Here is a 19,741-nt window from a genome sequence, read left to right as displayed (position 1 = left end):
CAGGCGCAGTAGCGCCAGAAGCGAACCTGCAACCTTGGGGCAGCTATTCCAGGTGTATTTACATAAAGTGTACTGTTAATGTTGCTTATGCCTAATGCATGTGGGTATATCGCTAATGGTTTCTTTCCCTCCTAATGCTTGCAGGATGTTTGGGGGTTACAAGGGAGGTACCATTATGCTAATGTTCTGTCCTAATGTGCGCAATGATGAAATGCTTCATCTGTATGCCCCATTCTAATATGATTAGGCCCCATGTACCGCAGGAGGTACCTTATGCATCTGCTAATGCCTAAGGTGATGTTGCCTAGTGTTTTTACCCTAATGAGAATGCTTCATGCCTACTATGTTTATGCCCACAGGTTGATGCCTAATGCTTTTCTGCCTAATAGGTTATTCATACTGTTTGTATGCCTAATGCATTAATGCTGGCAATGCTTTTACCCTAATGCTAACTTGTGGGGTCCTGCGTAAAGTGCCTAATCTAAGGTGATTTAATGCTCCCATGGTTTAGGCCCCAGCTGAGTATGGTGTGCCTAATGATATGCAGAATATGCTCAACCGTTATGTGCAATGTATTCGTGTTTTCAGGTCCACTGTAACGGTAAGCCTAAGGTGTTGATTCAGGCTTTATGCCTGACCACTGCGTGTTTTATGCCTAGTGTTAATGGTTTATTTTCCCCTAAGGCTGAAATGCTGATGTTCTGCATACTATGCCTAACCTGAGGTTCCCATTCCAGGCTATGGCAACGATGATTTATGCCTGAAGTTATGCATAATGTGTTTTCATGATTAATGCCTTTATGCAACTGTTTTTCCCTAATGCCCACGTGGCTGGTTTCATGTTTAGGCCTACCTTGACAAATCCCTAAAGTGATTTATGCCAAGTGCATGTCTACTCACCAGTAGGTACGGCCGATGAGACGTTATTGCTTATGGACTTTCAGTTATCCTTGGACTTGTGATGGTTCTGGCAGCGGCCCGATTGGCTCTGCCCTCTATATAGTCCCCCTGTGAATTATTCCCCGGTGCTGGCTGGCACAGTATATCTGCACCTGTGATTCCCTTCTGATGTGTTTATTTTACAATACACATACTGTTTTTCACCTAACATGGTGTGGAGTCTCTTTTTGTAGTGTGCCTTGTGTGTCGCCTGTGTGTGCTGTACGGATGCTTTACACATTTCCTCCAGAGTTTGGCATGCCCGCTCTGCACCACGCTACCCGTTTCTAACACGTACAAAGCCAAAGTATACCAAGAAGAAATACATGTGCTTAAAGGTGACATCCCAGCACCATGCCTGCTCAGCAACGTGATCGCCCAGGTAATGGGGCTACTGGCCATGACATCACATGTCGGAAATTGAAAACATCCTACACGAGTACCCAGCAATATTGAAGGGTCTTGGGAAGCTAATAAGAAAACTGATAACTTTACATATCAATGAAGGGGTCAAACCGGTGGCCCAGCATCATAGAAGAGTACCAATTTCCCTACTGTCACAAGTTGAGGAAGGAATAAAAAATCTGCTAGCACAGGATATAATTGAACCTGCTGAAGGACAAACGCCTTGGGTGTCTCCAATTGTGGCAGTCCCTAAAAAGAACACCTCAAAGATCCGCATTTGTGTGGACATGAGGATCCCAAATACCGCAATCGCAAGGGAACCACACCCAGGGCCCCACTTAAACAACATGATCAGCTGCCTCACTGGGGCCTGCTGGTTCTCGAAGCTGGACCTGTGCAAAGTGTATCATCAACTTGAACTGGACCACCAATCGAGGTACAGCACGACGTTTACCACACATCTGGTTCTGTTCAGGTACAAGCGCTTGAGCTTTGGAATCTCTTCGGCAGCGGAGATATTCCAAGAGACAATAAGGCAAGTGATAAGACCAGTACGGAACCGCCTGAACTACGGCGAAGATATTCTGGTGTTTGGAAAAACAGATAAAGAATATGATGCAGCTCTACTTCAAGCGTGCGCACAACTGGAGCGAGCCAGCCTAACGCTAAACGAAGGGAAATGTGAGCTGGGAAGAGGGAACTAGTGTTCTTCAGTCATATCTTCTCCAAGCAAGGGATGAGGCCAGACCCCAGCAAAGTTGAAACACTGAAGAATGCAAATGCGCCGGCGGACGTTGCAGAAATACGATCCTTTCTAGGCCTCACCAGCTATTGTGCGCGATACATACTAGACTTTGCCACAGTGAGCACACCACTAAGAGAGCCAACAAAACAAGGACAGAATTTATTTGGTCTCAGGAATGCAACAAGGCATTCGAAGAAATAGGAAGAGCAGTGGTGACTATGGAGCATCTAGCATACTTTGACCCCCTACTGTGCACTGAACTGACTGTTGACGCAAGCCCGGTAGGGTTTGGAGCCATACCAGCGCAGCATCTGCCAGGAAGAGACTCACAAATGAAGATTGTTGCATATGCGAGTAAAAGCTTAACAGACATTGAAAGGGTATACTCACAACCAGAAAAAAGAGAGCCTAGCAGTGGTATGGGCGTGTGAACACTTCTACATGTTTGTCTACGGGAAGCCATTTACCATAATAACTGACCACCAGGCGCTAGTGACAATCTATGGCAGCCCGTCAGCCAAAATGCCACCCAGGATTGAACGCTGGGGAATAAGGCTGATGGATTATGACTTCACGATTGTGCACAAGCCAGGATCAGAACACAACCCTGCAGACTACATGTCGAGACACCCACTACCCCTGGCACAGGAGACGACATCAATGGCAGAAGAATACCTCAATTTCGTATTGAAACAACACACCCCGGCGCCAATAACGCTAACAGAGGTAGCAAGAGAGACCAAGAGAGATGCCACGATGCAAGCTGCCCTGGAGATAATGAGAAGGCAGAGATGGAGGCACGTCAAATATAATTGCACCTGGAGAACAGGAGTATGTAAGGAAGAAGTGCTAGCTCTCAAGAAGATCCATGAGGAACTGTCAGAAACCGACACCAGGATCATGATGAGAGGCACAAGAATAGTGATACCCAGCTCACTCAGGAAGCAACTGGTGAATTTGGCTCATGAGTCTCACCGAGGCATAGTAGCAACGAAAAAACTGATAAGGTAAAAAGTGTGGTTCCCTGGCCTAGATCGCATGGTAGAAGACACCATAACGACCTGCCACCTCTGTCAGGTAACAGGATCACCGGCCAGAAATTAACCTTTACAAATGACGGAACTTCTAAGAGCGGTGTGGACAATGCTAGCAGCTGATTTCTTTGGGCCCCTGGACACAGGCAACTACCTGCTTGTGGTCATCGATGAATACTCACGGTTTCCAATAGTACACCACATCTCATCGACATCAGCAACAGCGACACTACCAAAATTGGATAACATATTTGCAGCATGGGTTTCACCAGAAACACTAAAAACAGACAATGGTCTTCCATTCTCAGAGGAAGATTTCCACAGATTCATGACCTACCTGGGGATAAACCACAGGAAGATAACTCTGCTGTGGCCTCAAGCGAATGGAATGCTAGAGAGATTCATGGGGAACATCAAAAAGGCCGTTCAGAGGGCAAGGCTGGCACAAATATCACTTGGTCAAGCTCTCTGCCAAGTTCTACGAGACTACAGAAATACACCTCATAACTCCACAGGAAGATGCCCAGCAGAGCTAGTACTGGGATGAACAAGCAGAACGAGGCTACCACAAATAGAAGCAACCATGGCACTGGATCGCAGCGACATTGCAGAAAAATATAAAGAGGCGAAAGAGAAAAGGAAAAGATATGCAGATGCCAAGCGACACACCAGCGTGCCAGACCAAAAAGAAGGAGTCACGGTGGTAGAGCGTCAAAGGCAACAAAGGAAACCTGACAGCATGCTTTCCAAAGACCCGTTACTAGTGACGAAAGTAAAGGCACCAATGATCATGGCAGAGTCAGAACATCAGCGGATAACACAGAACAGTTCACATTTCAAAGAACTAAAAGAGGAAAAAGGGGAAGACCAGAACAAGGAAATAACAGACCAAGAAGAGCAAGGGCCAGCAGAAGAGCAACAGACAGAAGGAAGCCTGAGAAGAGTTTGCAGACGTCCAAAACGATTAATAGAAGAAATGTGATGATGAGAGGCACACTGACCTGTGCCAAGACAAACTTGCATCTATCTTTATCTCTATCTACACATCTCTGTGTTTCAACTTTCTCATCACGTCTTTGTGACAAAGGGGGGAGATGTAGTGACCTGCTAACAGGACACTAGGACCCTGCAGGTCACGAAGTGGACACTGAAGGAACCGGACACCACATCCAGTCAGGGGTGTGTGGAAGGGGTGTTCCAAGCTGTACAATCGAAGTGGGCAGACGTGCGTGGGCACGTAGATACCAAGCTGTAACAAATAAAGGAATAGAGATGCTTACCTGTCTCCTGTCCCTCTGTGAAGTAGGGACACAACAGTTGCCTCTGTGAGTTTGACAAGAGGCAGATCTGCAGAAATGTAAAAAATTGATCATAATTGGTGGTTATCTTTTTTGTCAAATTCTACAGAATGTCCATAGAACAAGTTAGAGTCAGTTTCGGTTTTCAGTGTCAAAATTCCCTTGACAAGAAGTAGATAGATGCGCTTAACAAATACCCACCTTCAACTAACTAAACAACCCTACACCGTTTTGAATTTATTTTGTGATATAACTGGCAATTACATGAATGCTCTTGTCTGTTTTCTTTGGGAGTATTTATGAACTAATAGTTAATTTCTACTATTTATTTATTTATTTTCGGTTTTTGTAGAGCGCAACACTCATCCCGAGGGATATCACGGCACTTATACCAAGCATAAACTGCTAATGACAAATACTGAGGAGAGTTTTAGAAATTGGGGAAAAGGTGGGTTTTCAGCTTTTTCCGAAGGAGAAGATAGTTTGTGGTATGTCTTAAGTCGATGGGAAGCTCATTCCACCTCTTTACTGCCAAATAAGAAAAGGAACGGCCACCTGTTCTGACTTTATAAATGCGTTTAGTCCTAGCCAGTGCAGATTGAAGTGATCGTAGGTTCCTGGTGGGGACATAGAATTCGATCTTCCCTTGAAGAATAGTGGGGCCGGTCTTATGCAGAGCCCGATGGGCATGGCTAAGCAATTTAAAGGCAGCCCTCTGGCGCATCGGGAGCCAATGGAGTTTCTTCAAACATTCCGATGCCGAGTCTAACTTGCCTTTGCTGCAAATAAGTTTGGCCGCCGAATTCTGTAATACCTGTAGGCGAGAGAACAGATGTTCATTCATCCCTACAAACAGCGCATTGCCATAGTCTAAACGACTAACCAATAGGGCCTGTGTGACGGAACGTCTGCAGTCCAGGGGTATCCGGGGAAATAACCTAGCGAGAAGTTTTAGGATGGCAAAACCCTTGCCACAGAGGGATCGCACATGATCCTTCATGGACAAGGTGTCATCCATGATTATCCACAAGTTCCTGGTATGTTGTTTCGGAGTGGGGGCAAAGCCCAATGAGGGTGGCCACCACGAGGCATCCCACACATGTTTGGCGCCACCAAACAGAAGAATCTCAGATTTTCCTGCATTCAACTTTAGACAGTGTGAATGCATCCACTGGGCCATTTCTGAGAGGCAGTCGTGTAATTTGGTTTGATATCAGGCTTCTCATCCAAGGCCACCATCAGCTGCGTGTCATCCGCATAAGAGCAGATGCCAATGCCCCACTTCCTTCCAATGTCGGCAAGAGAAGACATATAGACATTGAAAAGGGTGGGGCTCAGCGAGGCACCCTGGGGGACCCCGCAGCCGATGGACTTAGGCCAGGAATGGAACTGACCCATATGTACTGCCTGAGTACGGTCGCTCAAAAAAGAGTGCAGCCAACTCAGTGCAGTAGATTGAACTCCTTTGCTCCGAAGTATATTCAATAGGCAATTGTGGGATACCGTGTCAAACGCCGGTGACAGGTCAAGCAGTATCAGTGCCACTGCCCCACCTTGATCGGTGGAGGATCTGATACTGTCCGACACTGCCAGCAACGTAGCCTCGGTGCTGTTGTTAGCTCTGAAGCCCGTCTGGGAGGGATCCAGAAGGAGGTTGGTTTCCAGGTACCTTGTCAATTGTACATTGACCAATTTCTCCAAAGCTTTGGAGAGGTAGGGAAGCTGGGAGATGGGTCTATAATTCTCTGGGTTGAGAATGTCAGATCCAGCTTTCTTCAAGAGGGGGATTACCGAAGCATGCTTCCAAGCATCAGGGAAAGTGGCAGTTCTTAGTGATTTATTAAAAAGTTGTGTGATCAGGGGACAGAGCGTGTACACAATCTCTGAGAACACAAAATGGGGGCAGGGGTCCGAGGGGGAACCGGATTTGACTGTGTTCATAGCTGCTAGGACCTCGTCCACTGAGAGTTGTTCAAAACCAGCTAAAAGGGGTGTAGTTCCCAAGTCTGGTGGCGGGGCTGTTGATGCTTCTGTTATGATCACAGTGTTGGAGGGTTTATCTATGTTGCTGTAAGTGTGTCGGGGGGTAAAGGTAGAGTAGATTTTCTTAATTTTCTCAGAAAAGAAGGTACTAATACGGTCACAGACCTCAACCGAGGGGGTGAGTGTTTGAGAGATGCTAGAAGGTTTGCTAAGCTCCTTCACTATTTTGAACAGTTCCTTAGCTGAGTTACTGTTATCTTGGATGCGCTGGGTAAAATGATATTTCTTTGCATTTTTTATGGCAAGGGTATACAGTTTCCGATTAAGGACATAATTTAGTCTGGCTACACTGTCCTTGGACTGTCTCCAAAGATGTTCAAGTTTTTGACACTCCCTTTTAAGACTTTTTAAATGAGGGGTATACCAATTCTCTGTTTTAGCTTTTTTCCTAGATTCCCGCATCGGGCTAGTTTGTTTAATATTTGCAGTATTCCAGCGTCTAGCAAGGCGACATCTGTACAAACGGAGGAACCGTCCGGGAATTTAAAATGGAGCTCTTGGAAATGGTATTCAAAATTAGAATTATTAACCGACCTCCATGCTCGTTTAGAGATCTGAGAAACTGTTATTGGTTTCAGAGATTTGCAGGGAAGGTCGAGTGAAAAGGATATGAGGGAATGGTCCGACCAGGATAGGGGCTGGACCTCACGTATGTTAGTGGATTCAACATTGGTAAAAAGTAAATCCAGTGTATGGCCAGCTATGTGAGTGGGGCCCACTACCCACTGCTTAAGGTTAAGGATCTCCATATCCTATTCCAACTGGGAAGCTCCCAGAGCATCTATTTTCTCATAGTGGATATTAAAGTCGCCCACAATTAGGTAATTTTTATACTTTAAACAGAGTGGCAGGAGTTGATTGAGTAATTTAGCGCCAAAATTGGCTTGTTGTCCAGGGGGGTTGTATATTACTGCTCCGGCTAAGATGGTGAAACCCTCATGGAGTACTTTGAAGGGTAGGGTCTGATGTTCGTTGTGGGCAGTTATTGATTCCACAAGGCATGTTAAATGTTCCCTGAATATTACAGCAACCCCCCTCCTCTTTTACCAGATCTGTCTTGCGTAATAATTTTATAATTAAAGGGGAGGGCGTTTGCTAGGTCCGGGGCATTGGTATCAGATAACCAAGTTTCGGTGACGAATACCAGGTCCGGGGTCTTGGACGTAAGTAGATCCCAAATATCCAGAGCATGTCTAGGTAAGGATCTGGCGTTAAGATATAAACAGTTAAGGTTCATGTGATTGTTAACATGGATTGTGTGATGGCCCAGTGGGATTTGACCCATACTAGACCAACGACAAGCGAGGCAGGAAATAGGTCCATAGGATGATCCTGGGCCAGTTTGAATACATAGCCTTTCATTATTACCCCTTTTATCAGCATAGGCAAGCAACTCGCTACGAGAGTAGCGGATAGGCGTGGATGAGTTTCGACTGAAACCAGCAGGGGGTATGGCCCCCTGGTCCCGGCCAGTCGCGGACGGGCGCAGACGGGCTAACCTTAGGCGCACCTTTGTCGCGCCATTGTCGCGCCCGCTGCGCCCGTCCGCTGCGCCTCGGCCAGCACATGGTGGTAAATAGGGGGGGGAAGCGCGGGCTCGTGGCTCCGCCCTCTGGCTCGCGGTGGATGGCCCCCGATTGGTCTGCCTACCTCCCCTTAGGCTCTCCACGCAATCGGCACTCAGCCATGGTTGAAAGGAGCCCGGGATTTGGCAGCCAAAAATGCTGGGGTGAGAGGAGCAGCCTGACTCGCTGTTGTCCTCACAGTGTAATAGGCAATATTAAAAATATACAGAGGAGCAGCCTAATTCGCTGTTGTCCTCACAGTACGAAATAGAAATGTTAAAAGTAACGAGGAGCAGCCTGACTCGCTGCCGTCTTCGCAGTGCAAAATAGGCAGATTTTAAAAATGACGAGGAACAGCCTAACTCGCTGTTTTCCTCACAGGATCAGTGCAAGTAACAAATAACAAGGTGACAAATAACAATTACCAGTTTTACAGTGCGAGCAGTGCGAGCGTTTTTGTGCAATTGCTAAAATCTAGGCACGGCGCTGAAGCTGCAACGGCAGTTTTAACAGGGTATGCTGCGCGACTGTCAGAGCAGTAGGTTAAATAGGGGGAAGCGCGGGCTCGTGGCTCCGCCGTCTGGCTCGCGGTGGATGGCCCCCGATTGGTCTGCCTACCTCCCCTAGGCTCTCCACGCAATCGGCACTCAGCCGTGGTGGAACGGAGCCCGGGATTTGGCAGCCAAAAATGCTGGGGTGAGAGGATCAGCCTGACTCGCTGTTGTCCTCACAGTGTAATAGGCAATATTAAAAATATACCGAGGAGCAGCCTAATTCGCTGTTGTCCTTACAGTACGAAATAGAAATGTTAAAAGTAACGAGTAACTATTAGCATCCAACATTTTCCATGCGGCATCAAGAAAAAAATGGGGATAATTTTCTCTTCAAGTCTCTGCAACACAATTGTTTTTTCTCATTCATACCCTTCCTCAAAGCTACTATTGTGTTTAGTCTTCCAATATACTTGCAGGGCTGCCCCGGGCCCACGCAGGGGGCACTCCTAAGAGGGCAGCCGCCCTTAGTGCCACAGGAATGGCACACGACGAGTCAGCCTCCCAGTGTTTGGGACCCTCGAGGGCTCCCCCATGCCCACGTCACTTCCGGGCAGGAGGGGGTGGGGGGAGAGGTACATATACCTCTCTCGCCCACTGATCGCCCTCTTTTTTATCCTGCCTGGACGCCGTTTGGATTGTCCTGGTCTTGCGTCCGGTTTTCATGATCCCTGGTATCCCGGTGAGCGTTTGTTGTTCTGATGGGGGCAAGAGTTGTGGCGCGGCGGGGCAAGGATCAAAGGGCGCCGTGTTGTGCGAGGCGGGGGAGATATTGTGGCCTGGAGGCAAGAGCTGCGGCCTTTGGAGCTCGAGATGCAGGTTCAACGCGTTTCCTTAACTTTCAAGGTAAACTGAAGTTAACTTTCTTGGGTTGTTTGTTTATTGTAACAACACATTCTCGATGTTTGCTTCCTGTTCCTGATGCTTGCCATAGTAACAAGGTTACTGATCATGTATCCCGTACTCCATGATGCAGCACTTTTAACAACCTATTGCATTCTGGGATTTGTATTCTTTGTTTAAAGTCACTAACCCAATTCGTCCTTTTGAGGGCCCTGTGCGGTGCTGGGCATTCATGGAAGGGAGGAGACACCCATATCCTGCGTCCCACCACGCAGGCCATGCCCGGGTGGGACTGCCGCCTAGTTAGAAGTCTTGGCCCGGCCAACCGCTTGAGGTCCACGGGGGTCGGTGCTGGCGGGTGATGTGTGGCAAGGGTTTGGTTCGGGTGGCCGGGCCGTGGGTGCTGCTTCCGCTACGGTCGTCCGTAGCACGAGGGGCGGTTTCGCTCCTCTCCCTAGCACCCACCTCACCCCCCCCTTTCCCACAGCTGCGCCTCTGGGGCCGGTGGAGTTGCTGTAGGGGATAGATGCCTCACAGCTTATGAGGTACCGCGGTTGGGGGGTTTCATTTGGCAGGTGAAAGGTTTGTGGGCGTTGGACTAGGTGACACCGTAAAGGATAGAAGCCTCGTCAGGCCGAGCAGAGAGCGAGCGCCCCCACCACAAGTTCAGGGTAGGGGCATCAGAGGTGCACACGACCCTTGCGCGAGAAGGGGGGAGGAGGTAGGACCACCTAGCTGGGTCAGCAGCGGGGCCCTCGGCCCGCTTGGGTATTCGGTGTCTAGGTCCGAGTGGGCAATCGATGAGGGGGTCCATCTCGGGCGGCCGTCCGGGCTGCCGGGCAGTGTGGGACTGTTTCTGATCTTACAGCGGTGTTTGCGGCTCGCTGGGTGGTTGTGGCGTTTGTGGGGCGTTTGACTCCCAGGTGAGGGAGTCAAACTGTGCGGGTTGCGGAAGTTTCGTCCCCTGGGCTCCCACAAGGGGGGTAGACGTTGCTCCGCCGGCCAGAGTTTGTGTAAGGAGCAGGGGAGGCGGCACGTTGGGTTCGGTGAGCAGTAAGGAAAATGGAGGCAGGAATTAACGTTAGAGCAGTATATACGTCAAAATAGTATATTTCTGGTGTTTTCAGATTAATAGTCTTTGTTGCGGTCTAATGAACCCAAAACAACTTCCTTGACAAAGACGAACTTTGCATTAAGCTTAAGGGAATATCTGATAGATGCCTTTTTCTCCCACCCAGTGAATGTTAAACATGAACCCAAACTTTCTAGCTGTTTTTGTAGTGTCTGAGGACATGTCACAGTGTTCCTCTAATCCGATCGAGTTACAGGGCTCCTATTTCATACATAGGATGGCAAATCCTGTGCTCACGGCGTTGTGTCTTCTCTGTTTGGCCTCTGCTCACAGGAGGAAGGCCATCTTTTATCGGTTTACAGCGCGTGATTTGTTGCGTTCACGTGACTTTCTTTTCGTTGTAGAATTCTTCCATTGGTTGGATTTCTTTGTTTCTGCATTCAAAATCAGGCGGGGCCCGCTGTTGCGAAAGCGATGCATGGTGGGCATCGTAGTTCATTGTTCTTTTCTTATTATTCTGGAGGCAGTTTGGTCAGTTCTGGTATCTCATTCATTCCAGTTTGGGCACTGTGGAATTTTAAAACGGGGTAGGCTTCTTTGTTCAGCAACTGTGCTTCCTCATTACCTCCTCTGGGTGACTGTTGAATCACTGATAGTATAGTCCAAGTGAATCCTTGTTCTGTGTGGATTTTCTCCATAAAATGGGACACCATTGGAGCTGACACCACCCGTTTTTCATTGGGATCGGTGCTGGCTTTTTCTTTATTTACTTGCTGGATGGTTTTCCCCCCATATTTCGTGGAACACGCGCATTTGATGGCATGAATGGCATTCTTAGTTTGATAGTTGGTACGGTCTTTGTGAGTCCATTTAACTGTGCCTTGTATGCATTCCAATGCTTCTATTGAGATGGCGCATCCAATAGAAGCATTGGATGCGCCATCCTTCCAGGGGTTTCGTGGTCCGTAGGTTCTCTAATCTTTTTTTATTGAATTTTGGGCTAGGTCTTCCCAGATAATACTCTGTCCAATGCTTCTGCCTTTTTCATGGCAAATAAAGGTCTTTCCAGTGGGTATTCCACTCCTGAGAGAAGATGCCAATTATTCAAAAGATTATCAGCCAATATTTATTAGTGTGTGGACCTAAGGTTTTACGCACACAAGTTTGAATTTTCTTTAAAAGTTCCTCTCTTGGTGTTTACCAAGCCCGTTTGGTGGCATGTTCCAATAGTTTAGGAGGATATCCTCTTTATTTCAGTTGGTCGCATAAATATTCCGCATGTATCATAGGGTCTTATTTTCGAGAGCTGTTGTGTTGTATGCGTAATAGTTGTCCATTGGGGGATTATCTCTAAGGCTCCTAGGATGTGAGCTCTGATAATGTAAGATGGTATTGCGATTTGTGGACTTGCGATAGAATGTAGTTGTGAGTTTGGCTTCATGGGGTATTACTTCCACGTCTAAGAAAGTTACGTTTGTTTTGCTTTTGGTCATGCTGAATTTTATATCTTGATGGCGATTGTTCAACCAGGAGAGGAAGGAATCTTTTCCTCCTCAGTGCCTTTCCAGAGGCACCACACATCATCAATGTAGCGGTTCCACTGTTGGATATGCCCGTTGAATGGATTGTTTTGTAAATGTACTTGTCCTTGAAGCAGGCCATGAAGCGTACCACCGTTTCTGGGACAAAGGGACATCCCATAGTGGTCCCTTTGATCTGCATAAAGTATGTATCAAATTTGAAATAATTTCTCTTGAGGGCGATTTCAGCTAGCTTCAAGGCAAATACTGTAGGTACTCAATGCAGTCTGTTTTGGTGTCCAGCTATTTTTCCATGGCCTCTAATGCTTCTTCTTGTAGAATTTGTATATAGAGGGAGGTGACGTCTAATGTGACCAGCCACTGCATTTCATTGTCTCAAACATTTACATATTAAAAGTACCATTCAAAGGAAGTTGGATGTGCTTCTTATTGGTTGTAATCTTATTCCAGTCTCTGAGCCATAAACAAGTAGGAAATCCTGCATTTAGCTATAGTCAGACGCAGAGGGAAGCCGGGTCCTTAGTAGGCCATGAGACAGTGAGGGTGCTGTGACTTCTCAGCCCATGATTCTGCACAGGCCGCTAAACTTTGCGTATGGTGGGCTGCACCTGGAGCGGCGAGCATTGCGCAGTACCATGGACAGCCAGGTGTGCCCAAAGGGGGGAAAGGGATCTGTAGACCCCCACGCTTGATACAATACTCAGGGCACCAGTGTTTTTAACGTGTGTGGGGATTCAGTGTGCTGTCAGTGCTTATGTGGTTTACGGGTCAAGGCTCCAAAGTCTGGCGGGGGCAGAACGTGCATCTTTCTGCGGCCTTGCGGCAGACCAGGCAGTGCCATACATAGATAGAACCTGCTGGTATGTCTTGAGCTAAGCAAGAACGTTTTAGGTGCCATTTGCGTTAGGTCACTTGGTTGCACAGCATCAAGAGTTCCTTTAAATTTGCAAGATGACCATGGGAAGAAGGCATGCGCACCAGTCTTGATGGTCCACCCTGACTCAGGAGAGGGGGCAAGGTGATAGGAGTGGGTCTGTCTTTAAGTCTGGGGCATAGTGTTTTCCTAGTTATGAGGTTCTTGACCACAAACAGACATGGGGCTGGCACTGTTGGTGCTGTGCGCTTTGAGCAATTTGTTCCGGGGGTCCAGGGGTTCGCTTGTTAGGCGTGAGCCGTTCACTTTACAGCTCTGGTGTTACCACAAAGCATCTATATCCATAGGAAGCCTAGCATTTGAAGCCTTCTCAGTTATCTAAGGATTTAGGCGTACTTTTCACCCCATAGCACCACGCAGAATCTGACATCCGGCGCGCAGCCAGTGTGGAGGCATTATAGAGGGAAAAGTGAAGGCAGGTATGCAGGCCCAGAGAGGGTGGAAGCACTTTAGTCAAGATGTAGGCTTAAGTAGGTGGATTTGGCACGTTTATTAACCAGGGGGTCGATGCAACACGAGGGCATCGCTGCATTGTGGCCAGAGCATGGGTATTGAGTGTTTGCCAGGGGGCAGCAAGTGAAGGTTTAGGCCCTCCAAATCTAGCACCAGAACACAGGATAGTAAGGGCAAACCTGTCTGTTGGGTGACTTGTGGAGGTGAAGACTCATTACAGTTCTGGCGCAGCCCAGCAATTCAGAATTGAAGCGTTACCATAGGTATCCCTTGACATTAAGGAAGGCCACACAAGAATGCAGGGGTTTACGGAGCTATCCGCTGACTCCTGGGTGTGTAGATCCCCTGTGTATTCACCCATAGCGAAAGACAACAGTACACAGGTTGCTTCAGTTGAGCAATAGCTCCTTGGGAGGGGTCAGCCAACGAGGGGACTGATGTCCAAATTTTGGCTTTGGAAGATGGGTTGGTGTGTTCCCCCCTTCAAGGGGTAGGGGGTAAGAGCACATTCAGACCAGGTTTGGCTGAAGGGTCTCTGTTACACACAGCTGGGAGATAGAGGTACGGCTGAGTGGTCCTAGCATGATTTCAGGGGGCAATGCGGGTCCTGACAGGTGCGTTTGCAGTCATTCCGTTTTCAGGGGCAGCATACACAGCGTTCTGGGCGGGCTTGGCAGCCGAGAGCACCATGCAGGTGGGATCAGGGGAATCCCAAGATTTTATAAGTACAGTTGTCTGTCCCACCCAGGGGAGTGGTTGGGTGACCGGTTAAGTGTACCACGTACAGGCGAACTTTGAGTTGTCCAAAGGTAACCTGTGAGGCACCAGAGGTGATGGGGTGCAGTGTGATTTTGCAACTAGGTGCAAGCTGGAATATTTGTATAATCTGGGTGCAGGGTATTTAGGATGCTAGTAACCGAGCATTTCTTTATTTTGCCAGGATCTAGTTTCTGGGCTAGATGGGAGGAATCCAATAAATGGATGTATGGGTTTTCCACCACGGAATTACTGGGGGGGGGGGTGTTCTCCCTCCCATCATTTTGGTTATACACTAGGGGAGGCATGAGTTGAATTTCCTGGGTAGGAAGGCTATGCTGTAAGATTTGAAGTCCTCCATGCGTAAGATGAGCAGCTAAATGGGGAGCATAAGAGTTATACGGGTCAGGGATACCCCCTCCTTTGGTATGGAGAGGGGCCCGGCCAGGGGAGGCCAGGTATCCTTGTGCAGGAATGTTAACAGTGCCATGCATAAAATTCCACTGAACAGTGGTGGTTTAGCTTTATTAGGCATGGATGTTAGCAGGCCAAGTACACAGGGCATTTTGATTATGAGGGATTCCCCTGTCCAGATTGAACAGGGACCTGTACCGGGAAGTGGCCCGGGAATCAGGAGGATACAGGTAAAGATGCCTAACTTAGTGGGGGGACCTGGGGTGAAGGTGGCCACACCCAGTGCTGTGGCTGAGTTACAGGGCGATCCAGAGGCTGTAAGGTACGGAAGGGTACCCTCGGCAGGAGCACAGTATGGGTGCTAAATCTAAATATCCCCAGGGAGGTCCTCAAGGACCCTGGAGAAGTGACGGTGCCCCGTTAGTCCTACGGGCAGTTGTGGACCTGAGCAACCGGGGGTTGCCTGCAACTCTCCGCCCCCTTTAGCGGGGGAGTGAGTAAGGGGGTAGACTTGTGATTCACCGGTGGGAGGGGCTATCCCCTCCCCCAAATCTAACAAACGCCGGTTGGCTAGGGCCACGGTGAATTTTGGCTCATCAGGTGGGCAGGCGGCGAGGGCTGCCTGCCCTGGGATTGCCCATAAAATAACCCACCATGTCACAGATTTGTTATGCAAATAAACCTGCAGCAATTTTTGCCACTAAATATGTGTCTTGTCTGATTATTTCTCTACGTTATTGCTGTGGGAGGGATGGGGAGTGTTGCCGATATTGGCACTAAGGGCGTTTTACATTCTTTGGTTGTGAACTTGCAGCAAGAGGGAAACTAGCACTAGAATTCTTTATAATACAAATCTGTTTGAATTGGATTTTTCTTCACTTCTAATTTTAAACCTGGAAAAGTGACTGAACAGTTCTGGTTCTATTAAACCAGTGGCATAGCTAGGCCTCTGGCTACCCGTCGAGTTCCCTACATTTGCTGCCCCTCAGCGACTGCATGTCAGAGTAGGCGGTGCTTGCGATTCCTACTTTGCCGCCCCGTGACAGCCGCAGATAACTGCAGAGGGGGGCCACCCCCAAAACTCTAGCCACCTGGCGCAGTCCATTCCCCAACCCCCGCTTGCTACGTCATTGTATTAAACTTCAAATTTGTCTGGCGATGATTCAGGAACTGCTCAAATATTCAAGCTACCTGTTTGCTTCCAATCCATATTCAAAATAAATTGCTTATATAGAAGCGGCAGACCGCTACATTTTCAGTAGAGTTTTCATTCGATGAATTTCCAATAAATCAACAGGTTTGTGTGAGTGGGTGCAAGACAAGTACTTTTCATAGCTCCTCTAAGCTGCAGATAGAAGCAATCCTGTAAAAATAAGATGTCATTTTCCAGGCAAAACATGTTTAAGAGCAACTCAGTATGTTCCTTGTACATTATTGTCTGTTTTTTGAATGCTATTTTATAAAAACACTCACACTTTCCGCCAACTAATGGGCTCTGGAAAGTGCTAAAAATAAAATACAAAAGTTAATCATCATTTAAATGTCACTGCCACACCAATACAGAGCATGTCCCGCTCCCAGTCTAGAATGTCCACCTGGTAGTGCTGTACCGGCCACTGGGAGAATGTGATGCAGGTAAAGAGGTGCATGCCACACCAGACTCACCTCCAGCAGAGTTGGTGCTCTGTCAGCCGGTATCCCTTGCTAGGACTGCTGCCTTCCGTCAACATGATGTTGAGGTAGCACAGCATGTACATAAATCTACCATCTCAGGAAGATATGTTATGCAGCATAACGTTCATGTTGAGCTAACGGGAGTGAAAGTCCTCTCTTTTGCCTACTATGACTCAGGGAAGGGGCGTTAGCGTACAGACACTAATAAAAAGAGAGGCACTCACGGCAGCCGGTAACCAGTACTGAAAGGGAAAAAGGACAAATGCCAAGGAAAATTTTAAAACTGAAGTAGGATAGTGTTGAGAAGGCAGACCGATGGGGATGTACTGTCGGAAGACACGGTCTAGTGTCTCTGTTCTGTGTAACCATGCACCTAACACCCACCCACCACCAGGCGTCACAGGTCATGTGACAATGGCCAATAAAGGGGCTGAGCGCACGTGCTCTGAGCCCATTACCTATCCCCATACTACTGTGTCCGTGTCTAATAGTGTGACTGCGGGCGCATGCATGATGAGGGCCTAGCGCCCCTACCCCAATCACCACAATGGCGACGAGGCGGAGATGTGCTCAGCGTGCCACAGCCAATTGAAAACTTCATGGGGGAAGAGGAGAGCGCTGCTGGGTGACGTCGCGCCGCCCCGCCCCCTCCTCCCCCACAGGATCGTCGACAGCCTGCCGAGAGGCCCGCGGGGCATGTGCCTTGCCCCGGGCCCAGATATGCATGCAGAGGTGACGGGAGCCAACCCCGTACCTCTCAAGCCTGCCCACCAGAGAAGCGGACCGACCGGAGCCCACCCGCGTCGGCCGCCACCAAGCCTGCACTGCCCCCAATGTGAGAAATCCACGCGGAGCCCACCACGCGGATGAAGAGGCCCCGGACGAGCAAGTGCCCCGAGAGAAGGGCGGACCGGCCAGAGCCCACCTGCGCCGGCCGCGACAAAGTGACCCCCACCGAGAGGAGTGCGGCCGGGCGGAGCCCACCTGCGCTGATGACAAGGCCCGTGGGCCGGAGGTGAGCCCAAGCGCAAGGAAATGCCTGGGAGGGGCCACGTATGCCAGAAGCGACCCCCCCCCGTGTGACGGTACACCAAGCGGAACCTACCCGCATAGTCAGGACACTTGGCCGCGCGCGATGCGGCCGAAAATGAACATAAAGTGAAGCAGGACAAGCGGAGCCCACCCACGGCCTGCCTGAGGCGTCCCCTGCCCCCGCCGCGTGTGTGAGTGGAGGCGGAGGGGTGAATGGTCCCTGGAGGAAGCGCCCGCAGTGTGTGAAGAGCTGCCGGGCACCGAGGGACTAAGCGGAGCCCACCCGCCGTGGCCAGAAAAGAAGATATAGCGGCGGCCAGCTCGCGCCGCCAGGGAGCACACGGACAGCGGAGCCCACCCGCGAGGCAACCAAGCAGCCCCAACCTGAAAGCGTTAATGGCGGGGTACTCCCCCTGCGCAGCGCCGGTGCTGTGAGACTGCTGCAAGCCAGGACAACGCTAAGGGAATAGCGTGAGGCTGCCTGAAGGCCCTACAAATGAAACGGGACTCACCGGCGTTCAGGAGGGGTCGCCGGTGTTCCCTACATCTGCATGCCTTGAGTAGTGGCCCGGGTGCGTCCAAAGGGCCGGCAGCGGCAAGGAGAAAGGGAAGCCACCAAAAGCAACTTTGCCATCTAGTGGCCATCGGAGATACTGCGCCCCAATCAGGCACACCACAAAACAGTGCCAAAGCTGGCCGGCAGAAGCGACAAACTTTTCCCTCAAGACGAGGTAAGGCATATAGATATGCCAGAATGGTGCTAGGGCACTACCCAGTTTGGGATGACCGAAGGACACTGCACAGGAGCGTGCCAAGGGCGCAGAGGCTCTGCGACTGCCGCCCCCAGCGCGATGCGTAAGAAAGTAAGGACATTCTCGACCACACACAAAAGACTGCAACTAGAAGGCACTGGTCTGAGGAGAGTACAGGAGTGCGCCAGGAACGCCAAGACTCCACACACACACACCACGACAACACCGCACTGCGCAGGAAAGGCAAGGAGTGAAGGAACTCCACGCACAAGAAGGACGACGGAGCAGTAACACAGTCCACCGAAAGCACTGAAGCCACACTGACAGAAAGCACGGTGACGCCTAGTGGCCACAGGCTGTCACCGCTGCCGGTATAGGAGCACCACCACACGAAGGTACAGTGGTTTCAAGATTCCTCACCAGGCAAGTGCGACACTGAGGAAGCGTGACAACCGCCGACACTGCTCCAGGGTCCCCAGACGAGAGCAAACACACCCCGTGAAGTAACGGGAAGCTGACCTGAACACAAAGAAGCTTGGAGTGGTGACGTAACCCTCCGCACAGAAACGCAGCACAGGAAGAGCGCGGATGAAAGTGCGCCAACGCTTAAGCACCGGAACGGAGCGAAGAGCGACCCAACCGAAGATAGCGAAGCGTGAGGACTCATGCAGAAGACCACCCCGATGGTCACCCCACGAAGCCGATCACCTAGACGGTCGCATGAAGAACCTGGACGGTCACACACGTGACGCACCAAGAAGCCGGCCACCAGATGGCCGCACCAAAAGCCAACCACTCAGTCTGGTCACAAACGAGAAGGAGAAGCCGACCACCCCAGATGGCCGCACCAAAAGCCGACCCACCGGGTCGCGAAAGGAGGTGACCGAAGCAAGGGTCAACAAACCGTAACACAGCAAGTATCCAGCAAGACAACCGAAGATAGCCTGCCAGCATCGGCAGAGTGGACCGACCAGAGGTCCAAGAAGTTTGAACACCAAGACACAGTGCACGATCAGCGACTAACGAACTTCAACAACCACAATTCAACATGTAACGTCTAAAGAGAGAGAGAAGATCGCAACGCCCGGTCCAGTCACAGATGTGAAGAGACAGTGTCCGTGAACCAGTACAAGACCGGATGAAAGCAGGCGGAGTGCACGCTGCCTGGAGAAGTCTGGCCAGGAAGAGGAAGACAGCAAGGTGACGAGACCGTGTTGCGAAAAGGGCGAAGAGGAGGTCTGAGTGGCACGACGCCACCAAAGAAGAAGAAAGGAGAAGAGGTCTGGTTGGCACGTCTGCCACCACCGAAGAGAAGTAAAGGAGAAGAGGTCTGAGCAGCACGACGACCGGAAGACAATGAGAATGGAGTATGGACCAAGACACTACGACACACAAGAAGGGGAAACATCAAGGAGGACGTGAGAGGTGCACAACAGTCCACACGCACGACCGGGACACACGTAACATCCACGTGCGAACCCGACAGTCATCCAGGAATGACAGAAGTGAGCAGGCCGGTCTGTTGGCAACACCCACCTTTGGGATGGAACGGACACAAGGGCCGCGGAAATCCAGGGGCAGAGGCCTCAGGGACACCGGTGGCAGCGGGTCCCCAACGAGAGACGGACTGTTGAAGCTCGCGCTAAAGATCCTGGAAGACCGAAGGTCGCACACGACGGAACTAGTGCCA

This window comes from Lissotriton helveticus, chromosome 2_1 (genome assembly GCF_964261635.1).
Source record: "Lissotriton helveticus chromosome 2_1, aLisHel1.1, whole genome shotgun sequence".
In the NCBI taxonomy this organism is placed as follows: Eukaryota; Metazoa; Chordata; class Amphibia; order Caudata; family Salamandridae; genus Lissotriton; species Lissotriton helveticus.
This window is presented reverse-complemented; position numbering follows the sequence as displayed.